The sequence below is a fragment of the Cyanistes caeruleus genome, chromosome 13 (genome assembly GCF_971803275.1).
Source record: "Cyanistes caeruleus chromosome 13, bCyaCae1.hap1.1, whole genome shotgun sequence".
Taxonomy (NCBI): domain Eukaryota; kingdom Metazoa; phylum Chordata; class Aves; order Passeriformes; family Paridae; genus Cyanistes; species Cyanistes caeruleus.
The window spans coordinates 20374798-20387446 of record NC_141713.1 but is presented as its reverse complement, the minus strand read 5'-3'; positions in this window follow the sequence as shown (position 1 = coordinate 20387446).

Here is a 12649-nt window from a genome sequence, read left to right as displayed (position 1 = left end):
GCTGCTCTTGGCCAGGCAGCCTCAGTGGGAGCCAGCACTGGCTGCAGCCCCAGCGGGCTCCCCAGGACAAGGCCCAGCAATTAAGAGGCCAATGAAAGCCCTGGGCAGCAGCAGAACTCTCAGCACAGTTATTTGGGCAACCAAGAACTAGCCAGAAGTGCACAGCAGCCTCACTGGGAATGTTTCCCGACTATGACCAGCCTTTCAAGAAGCTGTTTGAGGCCGAGATCAGCAAAACACTCACCCTTTTCTCTTCCAGCAATACCAGATTCCTGCATAGCACATCATCAGGAAAAGTGCTCTACCAGCCACAATGGCCATTAACTTAATCAAACCATGTGTTCCCTGGTAGAAAACTCTTCTCATGCTCTCCCAGATATTCTGAGCATGTCTTGTGGTGCCGGCTGCATCTGTGGGAGCAATGGGCAGCGTGAGCCTGTGCTGTGCTCCACTGCTGAGCTGGCAGCACGCTGGATACGGCCAGGACATTCTCTGTTTCCCCCAGAGCTGGGGCCTGCAGGCACCTTGCCACCCCTTGGCACAAGACTGCTCAAGCCCCTGAGCTTGCACGGCACAATTTCTCTGTGCTGTGCTGGTCTTCTCCAGGCAATACTTTGCAAAGACATGGATAAGGATCAGGAAAATGCCCAGGCTTTTGAAGCTGCTCCACGGCCCTCCGTCCTGCAAACAGCCCCTACACCTGATCTACCCTGAGACCGGGAAATTGCAGGGGATCTCAGAGTGTTCATGGCCTGTGCTGCCGTTTGGGCTCCCTGTCAGTTGATGCCAAATGTCTTCCTGCAGAGGCTGGGGAGAAGCTGCAGCCAGGCCTGGCTGGGAAACAGCCTTGCAGGCCAGGAAAGCAGCAGTGGAGCAGCGAGGCTGCCATGGATCCCTTCCCGCCATGCTGGGCACGGCCTGTCCAGATGTGCAGAGAAAGCCCCCGGCTGCTGAGTCTCAGGAGAAGGCTGAGGGACATGGACCCACCACGGCATCTCTCCAGATCACTCAGGATTATGTCCAGATGTTTGAATTCCTCCATTGGTCTCCCAGAAGGAAAGGCTTTGACCTACCCTCATCATCTTCCTCATCATCAGGCTCAGTAACTGATATGGACTAGGAATCCAGATCATCTTCATCATCAAGTTCATCTGCAAAGAAAGGCAGGACAGAACAGCTCCCGTGACACGGCTGAAGATTCTCCTTCAGGCCGGAGTGGCAGTGAGTGCACCTGGGTGACTGGTGCCCTCCAAGGCACTCCCTCATCTCTGCCTTGCAAACTGGAGCAGGAGCAGGGAGACCTCGTGCCTACAGTGGGCCCACACTGGGATGGAAGGTGCTTCTTGCATGGCAGTCAGGAGAGAAAGGACTCCCTGGAGCTGCCAGCAGCTCTGAACTGAGCCCCAGGCAGGGCCAGGGCTTGGCAGCAGCAGTGGGAGCAGCTCAGGCTCCTTGGGGCTGGCAAAGGAGCCACACCAAGCACAGCCCCGGGACACAGCCCTGGGTCCAGCCCCGTCCCTCTCTGCTCCTCTCCGTGGCTGCACAGAGCACACAGAAGGAGAGACTGGCATTGCACACGGGAAGAAAATTGACAACTAAATGCTCCCTCCTCCCACTGACAGCAATGCTGTGGGATCACTCAGGGCTCCAGAAGGGAGCAGGGTGAGGTTTCCAGAATCCATCAACCTTCAGACTCTTAAGGGAAATGGAACGTGAGTGTGCTCTGGCCACATTGACACTGATTATTCTGTGTGGAAAGGGACATTGAGAACTTGCCTCCAGCATCTGGCAAGGACTTCAAACCACCATTAACCAGCACTTCCAGATAATCCATGTCACGGTTCCAATCTAGAAGGCAGCACACATCAGAACCATTCCATGGTGTGCTGAGATCCCCTTCTGCCTTAGGGAACTGGGCACTGCGAGGAGGTCGGGTAAGGCTGTGGGAGCCAGATGTCAATGGGCATGGCCAAAGCTGCAGAGGGGCCTGGGGAGCTCTGGGCTGGCTCTGGTTACTCTCAACACCCTTTCCATGCTCTGTGCAACATCCCTGAAGGGCAGGCACAGCCAAGCAGCAGAGATGGCAGCTCAAGCCTCATCAGGGCTCAGGCCCAGAGGCACAGCAATTACCTCCTGGGACTGTGCCTGGCATGGCCTCCCTTCCTGCAACAGAGGCTGCCCATGGGCCACTGCTTCCTCTGGGAAACACCGCCTTCAGCAGAGCTTTTTGATCGTTCTCTGGAGAAAGGAAAAGGCATGCTGGATCAGATGGAACTGATAGTAAAAGGTCTTAAAATCTTAGAAAATTTGGGGACATAGAAAGAAAGTTGGGTTTGGAAAGACATGGGAAAAGTAGGCCCTGGGAAATGTTAGGCCTTGTGCTTGCTAAAGATCAGGTCAAACTGCACCTGTGTAATCAATATATGATAAATGATACAATTGTTAGATGTGATTAGATATAATTATTGTTTAAAGAACATGAGGAACAATGTTAGGGGGTTTGAAGGGGGAACACGAGAAATCCATGCTTGGGTAAAAACAATGCATACAATAGAACAGTGTAAGTTTAATAATTAACATGTAAGTTGTATAACGATAGAGTATAAAACATGTTCAGCTCAAAAGCAAGATGGGTCAGATTTGGGTCTGTGTACCCCTGACACCCAGAGCTCTTCAATAAAGCACCTTCATATAATCATCCTGTGATGATGTGTGTTCCTGAACGCTAAAAATTTCATCAGATTTTACTGGAATTTTGTGGATTTCTCTTGAATTTTGTGGACATTTGTGGACATTTTGTGGGATATTTCGAGAATTTGGTAGGGTTTTGAGAAGATTTAGGGAATTTTGTGTGATATTTTTTCTGGAATTTTGAGGGGTTTTTCAAAAATTTTTTTGGGTATTGAGGAGATTTATGGAATTTTGTGGGATTTTTCTGGAATTTTGAGGGGCTTTTCAAGAATTTTATGGGATATTGAAGAGATTTTTTGGGATGTTTCTGGAAATTCATGGGATTTTTGTGGGATTTTGAGGAGACTTGAAGAATTTTGAAGGATTTTTCTTAGATTTTGTGGGAATTGGTGGAGATTTTGTGGCATGTTTCTGGAATTTGGTAGGGTTTTAAGAAGATTTGGGGAATTTTGTGGGATTTTTCTTGAATTTTGTGGACATTTGTGGAGATTTGGTGGGATGTTGCTGGAACTTTGAAGGGTTTTGAGAAGATTTAGGGATATTTTTTTATTTCTCTGTAATTTTTGGGATTTTGCTGGAATTTTGTGGAATTTTATGGAATGTTTTGGAATTTTCTGGAATTTTATGGGATTTTGAAAAGAGTTGAAGAATTTTGAGGTATTTTTCTTAGATTTTGTGTTAATTTGTAAAGACTTTGTGGGACGTTTCCTGACTTTTGTAAAGTTTTGAGAAAATGTAAAAAATTTTGTGAGATTTTTCTGGAATTGTGTGGGGCTTTTTTTGAATTTTGTGGAAATTTTTGAACATTTTGTGGGATGTTTGTGGAATTTTGTGGGATATTGAGGAGATTTAGGGAATTTTGTGGCATTTTCCTGGAATTTTGAGGATTTCTCTTGAATTTTGAGGGATTTGGAAGAGACTTAAAGAATTTTGAGGAATTTTTCTTAGATTTTGTGGGAATTGGTGGAGATTTTGTGAGATGTTGCAGGAATTTGGTTGGGTTTTGAGAAGATTTAGGGAATTTTGTGAGATTTTTCTTGAATTTTGCGGAAATTTGTTGAGATTTTGTTGGATGTTTCTGAAATTTCGTGGGATATTGAGGTGATTTAGTAAATTTTTTGGGATTATATTGGAATTTTGTGGAATTTATCTGGAATTTTGTGGGATACTGAGGAGATTTTGTGGGATGTTTCTGGAATTTTATGGGACTTTTGTGTGATTTTTGTGGATTTTGAAGAGACTTGAAGAATTTTGAGGAATTTTTCTTAGATTTTGTGGGAATTGGAGATTTTGTTGGATGTTTCAGGAATTTGGTAGGGTTTTGAGAAGATTTGGGGAATTTTGTGGGATTTTTCTTGAATTTTGAGGAAATTTGTGTAGATTTTGTGCGATGTTTCTGGTATTTTGTGGGATATTTGTCATCTTTTAAGCAAGGCAGACACCCTGGTTCAAGGAACAGCACGGTGGCCAGCATCTTTGGCCACTTGGTCCAATACCCATGACACCAATGTGAAGGTTGCCAGAATGGCGTTTATTGCTGGAGAATTTGACATTTTATAACCGAGGGTCACTGTGTTACTCCTATCTGCTTTCATCACAGCCAGGTGCTATTGGCTAATTGCAGGGGGCCTTACCATACTGTGGGGAGGAGGGGGGGTTACTATCTTCCTGTCACATCCCGACATCTTCTGAGCGCTGGGCCTTAGCTTCCACACAACATCCCACAAAATGTTCAAAAATGTCCACCAAATTCAAGAAAAATCCCACAAAATTCTTGAAAAGCCCCAGAAAATTCCCGAAAAATCCCTCAAAGTTCCCTAAATCACCTCAATATCCCACAAAATTTCCGAAACCTCCCACAAAATCAATACAAATTTCCACAAAAATTCCAGAAAAATCCCACAAACTTCACTAAATCTCATCACTATCCCACAAAATTCCAGCAACATCCAACAAAATCTCCACAAATTTCCACAAAATTCAAGAAAAATCCCGCAAAATTCCCTAAATCTTCTGAAAACTTGATCCAATTGCTGAAACATCTGAAAAAATCTCCAATTCCCACAAAATCTAAGCAAAATTCCAAAAAATCTCAAAAAATCCCACAAAATTTTAGAAACATCCCCCAAAATCTCCTCAATATCTCACAAAATTAAAGAAAAATCCCACAAAATGTCTACAAATCTCCACAAAATTCAAGAAAAATCCCACAAAAGTCATCAAGTCTCCTCCAAATCACACCAAATTCAAGAGAAATCCTCAACATTCAAGGAAAATCCCACAACATTCCCCAAATCTTCTCAAAACCCTACCAAATTCCAGAAACATCCTACCAAATCTCCAATTCCCACAAAATCTAAGAAAAATTCCTCCAAATTCTTCAAGTCTCCTCCAAATCCCACTAAAATCCCACAAAAATCCAGAAAGATCCCACAAAAATCTCCTCCTCAAACTCCCACAAAATTCTTGAAAAGCCTGAGACTATTCCAGAAAAAATCCCACAAAATTCCTGAAATCTTCTCAAAAACCAAAGAAATTACTGGAACATCCCACAAAACCACCACAGATTTCCACAAAATTCAAGAAAAATTCCTCAAAATCATTCAAGTGTCCTCAATATCCCACAAAATTCCTGCACCATCCCACAAAACGTCTACAAAATTCCCACAAAATTTCAGAAAAATTTCTCCAAATTCTAGAAACATCCCACAAAATCTCCTTAAATTACCACAAAATTCTTGAAAAGCCTTAGAATATGCCAGAAAAAATCCCACAAAATTCCCTAAATCTTCTCAAAACCCGAAGAAATTCCAGCATCATCGCACAGAATGTCCACAAATGTCCACAAAATTCAAGAAAAATCCCACAAAATTCCCTCAGTCTTCTCAAAACCCTACCAAATTCTGGAAACATCCCACAAAATACCTTAATTTCCTCAAAATCCCTCAAAATTCTTGAAAAGCCCCACAAAATTCCAGAAACATCCCACAAAATGTCCACACATCTCCACTAAATTCAAGAAAAATCCCACAAAAGTCGTCAAGTCTCCTCTAAATCACACCAAATTCAAGAGAAATCCTCAACATTCAAGAAAAATCCCACAAAATTCCCCAAATCTTCTCAAAACCCTACCAAATTCCAGAAACATCCTATCAAATCTCCAATTCCCACAAAATCTTAGGAAAAAATCCACAAAATTCTTCAAGTCTCCTCCAAATCCCAAAAAAATCCCACAAAAATCCAGAAAGATCCCACAAAAATCTCCTCCTCAAACACCCAAAAAATTCTTGAAAAGCCTGAGAAAATTCCAGAAAAAATCCCACAAAATTCCCGAAATCTTCTCAAAAACCAAAGAAATTACTGGAACATCTCACAAAGTTACCACAGATTACCACAAAATTCAAGAAAAATTCCTCAAAATCCTTCAAGTGTCCTCAATATCCCACAAAATTCCAGAGAAATTCCACTAAATTCAAGAAAAATCCCACAACATTCCCTAAATTTTCTCAAAACCCAACCAAATTCCGTCAACATCCCACAAAATCTCCACTAATGTCCACAAAATTTCAGAAAAATCCCTCAAAATTCCCCAAATCTCTTTAATATGCCACCAAATTCCAGAAACATCCTATGAAATCTCCAATTCCCACAAAATCTAAGAAAAATTCCTCAAAATTCTTCAAGTCTCCTCCAAATCCCACAAAATTCCAGTAACTTCCACAAAATCTCCTCAATATCCCACAAAATTCTAGAGAAATTCCACAAAATACGAGAAAAATCCCACAAATGTCTCTCAATTTTCTCAAAACCCTACCAAATTCCAGCACCATTCCACAAAATGTCCCCAAATGTCCACAAAATTCAAGAAAAATCCCTCAAAATTCCCTAAATCTTCTCAAAACATTACCGAATTCCCGAAACATCGTACGAAATCTCCTCAACATCCCACAAAATTCTTGAAAAGCCCCGCAAAATTCCTGAAAAATACCCCAAAAAATCCCCCAAAATTCCATAACATCCCACAAAATCTCCTCAATATCCCACTAACTTCTTGAAAAGAACCACAAAATTCCAGAAAAATCCCACAGAATTCCCTCAGTCTTCTCAAAACCCTACCAAATTCCTGAAACATACCACAAGATCACCACAAATGTCCACAAAATGTAAGAAAAATCCCACAAAATTCCGTAAATCTCCTCAATATCCAACAAAGTTCCAGAAACATTCCACAAAATCTCCATAAATTTCTACAAAATTCAAGAAAAATCCCTCAAAATTTTTGAAAAGCCCTGCACAATTCCAGAAAAATCCCACAAAATTCCCTAAATCTTCTCAATATCCCACAAAAATTCCAGCACCATCCCACAAAATCTCCTTAAATTCATACAAAATTCTTGAGAAGCCTGAGAATATTCCAGAAAAAATCCCACAAAATTCCCTAAATCTTCTCAAAACATTACCGAATTCCGGAAAAATCCCACAAAATACCTTAATTTCCTCAAAATCCCTCAAAATTTTTGAGAAGCCTCACAAAATTCCAGAAAAATCCCTCAAAATTCCTTGAATCTTCTCAATATCCCACAAAATTCCTGAAACATCCCACAAAATGTCCACACATCTCCACAAAATTCAAGAAAAATCCCACAAAAGTCATCAAGTCTCCTCCAAATCCCACCATATTCAAGAGAAATCCTCAACATTCAAGGAAAATCCCACAACATTCCCCAAATCTTCTCAAAACCCTACCAAATTCCAGAAATATCCTACCAAATCTCCAATTCCCACAAAATCTAAGAAAAATTCCTCAAAATTCTTCAAGTCTTTTCGAAATCCCACAAAATTCTAGTAACTTCCACAAAATCTCCTCAATATCCCACAAAATTCTAGAGAAATTCCACAAAATTCTGTGACACCACAGCAGTGACAGACTCAGGTTTCTTCTCTCTCTGAGATCACTGCAGAGACAAGTCCAATTGACGCCTCTCTGTGACACCACAGTGGTGACAGATGCATTATTCCCCTCTGTGACATCCCAGTCATGACAGATCCAATTTAAGAATTCTCTGATACCACAGCCCTAACAACCCCAATTCCATTCCTTGTGTAGCAACAGACAAGTCATGGCACCTGTGTAACTTCCTCTGTGACTGCACAAAAGTGATCACTCCAGTTTTCCACTCTCTGTGACACCACAGCAGTGACAGAATCAAATTCATCCCCTTTGCAACACCTCGGCAGTGACAGCCCCGGTTTCCCCTCTCTGTGACATCGCAGCAGTGACAGACTCAGGTTTCCTCTATCTGTGACATCACAGCAATGGCAGCATTAATTTCAGCCCCGATGTAACACCACAGCGGTGACAGATCCATTATTCTCCTCTCTGTGACATCAGAGCAGTGACAGGCCCAATCTACACCTCTCTGTGACACCAGAGCAGCGGCAGCCTCAGTATTCCCCTCTCTGTGACATCACACCAATGAGGGACCCAGTTCAAGGTCTCTGTGACAGTACTGCAGTGACAACTCTAATTTACGTCTCTCTGTGACACCACAGTGGTGACAGACGCATTATTCCCCTCTCTGTGACATCACAGTCATGACAGAACCAATTCAAGACTCTGTGATACAACAGCCCTAACAACCCCAATTCCATTCCCTTTGTGGCAATAGACAAGTCTTAGCACCTGTGTTACTTTCTCTATGACTGCACAATAGTGATCACTCCAGTTTTCCCCTCTCTGTGACATCAAAGCCATGACAGGTCCAATTTAGGCCTCTATGTGACACCAGTGCAGTGGCAGTCTCAAGTTTTCCCCTCTCTATGACATCACAGCAGTGACAGACTCAGGTTTCCTCTATCAGTGACATCACAGACATGGCAGCCTTCATTTCAGCCCCGATGTAACACCACAGCGGTGACAGACGCATTATTCCTCTCTCTGTGACATCACAGAAGAGACAGAACCTATTTAAGACTCTCTGTGATACCACAGCCCTTACAACCCACATTCCATTCCCTTTGTGGCAACAGACAAGTCATAACACCTGTGATACTTTCTCTGAGACTCCACAGCCGTGATAGCCCCAGTTTTCCCCTCTCTGTGACATCACAGCAGTGGGAAGCCCAATTTACGCCTGCCTGTGACAGCACAGCAGTGAAACACGCACTTTCCACCCATGATGACATCACAGCACTGACAGGCCAAATTTCACCCTTTCTGTCACACCACAGATGGAACAAGCCAAATTTACACCTATCTGTAATACTACAGCAGTGACAGTGCCAGTTTTCTCCTCTCCGTGACATAACATCAAAGACAAGTCTGAATTCATCCCCTCTGATAGGCCACAGCAGTGACAGCCTCAGTTTTCTTCTCTCTCTGAGATCACTGCAGTGACAAGTCCAATTGATGCCTCTCTGTGACACCACAGTGGTGACAGATGCATTATTCCCCTGTGACATCACAGTCATGACAGTACCAATTTAAGACTCTCTGTGATATCACAGCTCTAAAAACCCCAATTCCATTCCCTGTGTGGCAACAGACAAGTCATAGCACCTGTGTAACGTTCTCTGTGACACCACAGCAGTGACAGACTCAGGTTTCCTCTCTCTGTGACATCACAGCCATGGCAGCCTTAATTTCGGCCTTCATGTAACACCACAGCAGTGACAGCCCCAGTTTTCCCCTCTCTGCGACATCACAGCCATGACAGGCCCAATTTATGCCTCTCTGTGACACCAGTGTAGTGGCAGCCTCAGGTTTTCCCCTCTCTCTGACATCACACCAATGAGGCACCCAGTTCCTGCTCTCCATGACATCACTGCAGTGACAACTCTAATTTACGCTTCTCGGTGACACCACAGCACTCACAGATCTATTATGCCTCTCTGTGACATCACATCAGAGACAGGCCCAATTTTCGCCTCCCTGTGACATCACAGCAGTGACAACTCTAATTTACACGTCTCTGTGACGCCACAGTAGTGGCTGCCTCAGTTTTCCCCTCTCTGTGATATCACAGTCATGATAGCTTCAAATTCTTTCCTTTTGTAACACCGCAGCAGTGACAGCCCCAGTTTTCCCCTCTCTGTGATATCACAGCAGTGACAGGCCCAATCTACACCTCTCTTTGACAGAAGTGCTGTGGCAGTCTCAATTTTTTCCTCTCTGTGACATCACTGCAGTGGCAAATCTAATTTACACCTCTCGGTGACACCACAGCAATCACAGATCAATTATGCTTCTCTCTGTGACATCACATCAGAGACAGGCCCAATTTACAGATGGGCCCATGTAAGCCCAGATGTGCCAAGGGGGTCTGAGGTGTGCCCAGGAGTTCCCAGGTATGCCCAGGTGTGCTTGGGTGCTCTCAGGTGAACCCATGTGGGCCCATATGCACTGAGATTTGGCCAGGGGTTCCAAGGTGGTCCCAGGTGTGCCCTGGAGTACCCAGGTGTGCATGGGTATCTCCAGGTGTACCTGGGAGTGCCCAGTGGAGCCCAGCTATGCCCAGCTGTGCTCAGGGGTACCGTGGTGGTCCCAGGTGTGCCCAGGACTTCCCAGGTGTGCCCAGGTGTGCTTGGGTATGTCCAGGTGTGCCCATGTACGCCTAGGTGTGCTTAGGTGTGCCCAGGTTGGCCCAGGTGTGCCCATGTTGGCCCAGATGTGCCCATGTTGGTCCACATGTGCCCAGGCAAGTTTAGGAGTCCTTCGGAGTTCCCATGTGTGCCCAGGTGTGCCGGGAGGTACCCAGGTGTGCTTAGGAGTTCCAAGGTGGGCCCAGGTGTGCCCAGATGTGCCCAGATATGCCCAGGTGTACCACAGTGGTCCAAAGTGTGCCCAGGACTTCCCAGATATGCCCAGGTGTGCTTGGGTGTGCCCAGGTGAGCCGACGTAGGCCCAGATGTTGTGAGATTTGGCCAGGGGTGCCAAGGTGGTCCCAGGTGTGCCCAGGAGAGCCCAGGTGTGCATGGGTATGTCCAGGCGTACCTGCAATTGCCCAGTGGAGCCCAGCTGTGCTCAGGGGTACCGTGGTGGTCCCAGGTGTGCCCAGGAGTTCCCAGGTGTGCTTACGCCTGCCCAGGTGTGCCCATGTATGCCCAGGTGTGCCCATGTTGGCCCAGATGTGTCCAGGTGTGCCAAGGGGGTCTGAGGTGTGCCCATGTGTGTTTGCAGGTATGCCCAGGTGTGCCTCAGTCTGCCCAGGTGAGCCCATGTGGGCCCAGATGTGCTGAGATTTGGCCAGGTGTGCCAAGATGGTCTGAGGTGTGCCCAGGAGTGCCCAGGTGTGCATGGGTATGTCCAGGCATACCTGGGAGTGCCCAGTGGAGCCCAGCTGTGCCCAGCTGTACCACGGTGGTCCCAGGTGTGCCCAGGTGTGCTCTGGTGTGTCCAGAGGTGCCCAGGAGAGCCCAGGAGTGCGCAGCTGTGGCCAGGTGTGCTGGGGTCTTCCCAGGTGCACCTGATAGTGTTCAGGTGACCCCTGGTATTTTCAGATGTGCCCAGGAGAGCCCAGGTATGGCCAGATGGGCTCAGGTGTGCTCAGCTGTGCCTTGGTGTGCACAGGTATGCAGAGGAAGGCCCAGATAGACCCACATGTTCCAAGGTGTGCTCTAATGGTCCCTAATGCACTCAGGTTGGCCCATGTGTGCCCAGAAGTGCCCAGATGTGTTCGTGTGTGCCCAGAGGTGCCCAGGAGAGTACAGGAGTGCCCAGGAATGCCCAGGAGTGCTTGAGTGTGTCCCAGTGAGCCTAACCCTAACCCCCTAAACCTAACCCCTAACCCCCAACCCTAAAATATGGTCGCACCCATATATTCCCGGTTAGAAATGGCAGCACTCATGTATTTCTGGTTAAAAATGGCAGCACCCATGTATTTCCATGTATAGAGAGCGCCGTGCTTTTTTGTGGTTTTGAAACGCGGCACCGTGCGAAGGCAACAAAACGCACAGAAATACCGCGTGACAACACAGCATTTCTGCGCGTTTAGTCGCCTCCACATGGTGCGGCATTCAGGGGTGGTTGCGTGCTTTGTTTACTGGACCCAATGGCGTTGGGCATGCACGGATGAGATGTGAGGGGGGTTACCATGGCTGCCGTGACATGTTTCCGGTCAATATGGCAGCGCCCATGCCTAGGGTTTTTGCCAGTGGCGGCATGGCACTTGCATGATCGGCTGCATTTTTTATTCATTGTGCATTTGCAGGACGAGTTTTTTCACGTGGCATGGTCCGGGGATATGTGGGTTCTTGTGTTAATAAACATTTTGGGTTTTTTTATTCGTGTATATTTTATTAAAAATTTCAGTAATGTGATTTCTGTAAACAAGGCAGCCGTGTGACATCATCAGTGGGAGTGTTTAGAGAGTAAGTGGTGTATTAGGTGGTGGTAGGGTGGTTCTATATAGGGGTTGGTATGTCAGTATGGTGTAGTGCAGGTGTGCATGGGTATACAGAGTTCTTCTATGGTACAAAATTCAATAATAATAATTTTATATATATATTATTATTGAATGTCCAGTGCAGCAGTAGGAGGTTTCAGGCTCCTGGGGAGTAAATGGTATTGATTTATAAACTCAAACTTGAACTCCATTTCTTTTTTCTGTAACTCAAACTATAACTCTTTCTTTTCACTCAGAGAGAGTGAAAAGTAATAGAGTTTATTTCTTTCTCCCTCTGTTTCTTTTCTGTAACTCAGAGGGAAAGGAAATAAACTCTAAGTTCTCAGGGTTAGAGGGAAAGGCAACAGAGTTAGAAGGAAAAGAAAGAGAGGGACAGTGGAACAAAATAAACTCTTATTTCTGTTTCGTTTCCCTCTGAGTGAGAGAGAAAAGAGTGGGAGTGAAACAAAATAGAGGGACAATGGAAAGAAATCAACTCCATTTGCTTTCTGTCAACTCAGAGGTTGAGGGAAAGGAAGTAGACTTAGACTGGAAAAAAAATAGTGAATTTCTTT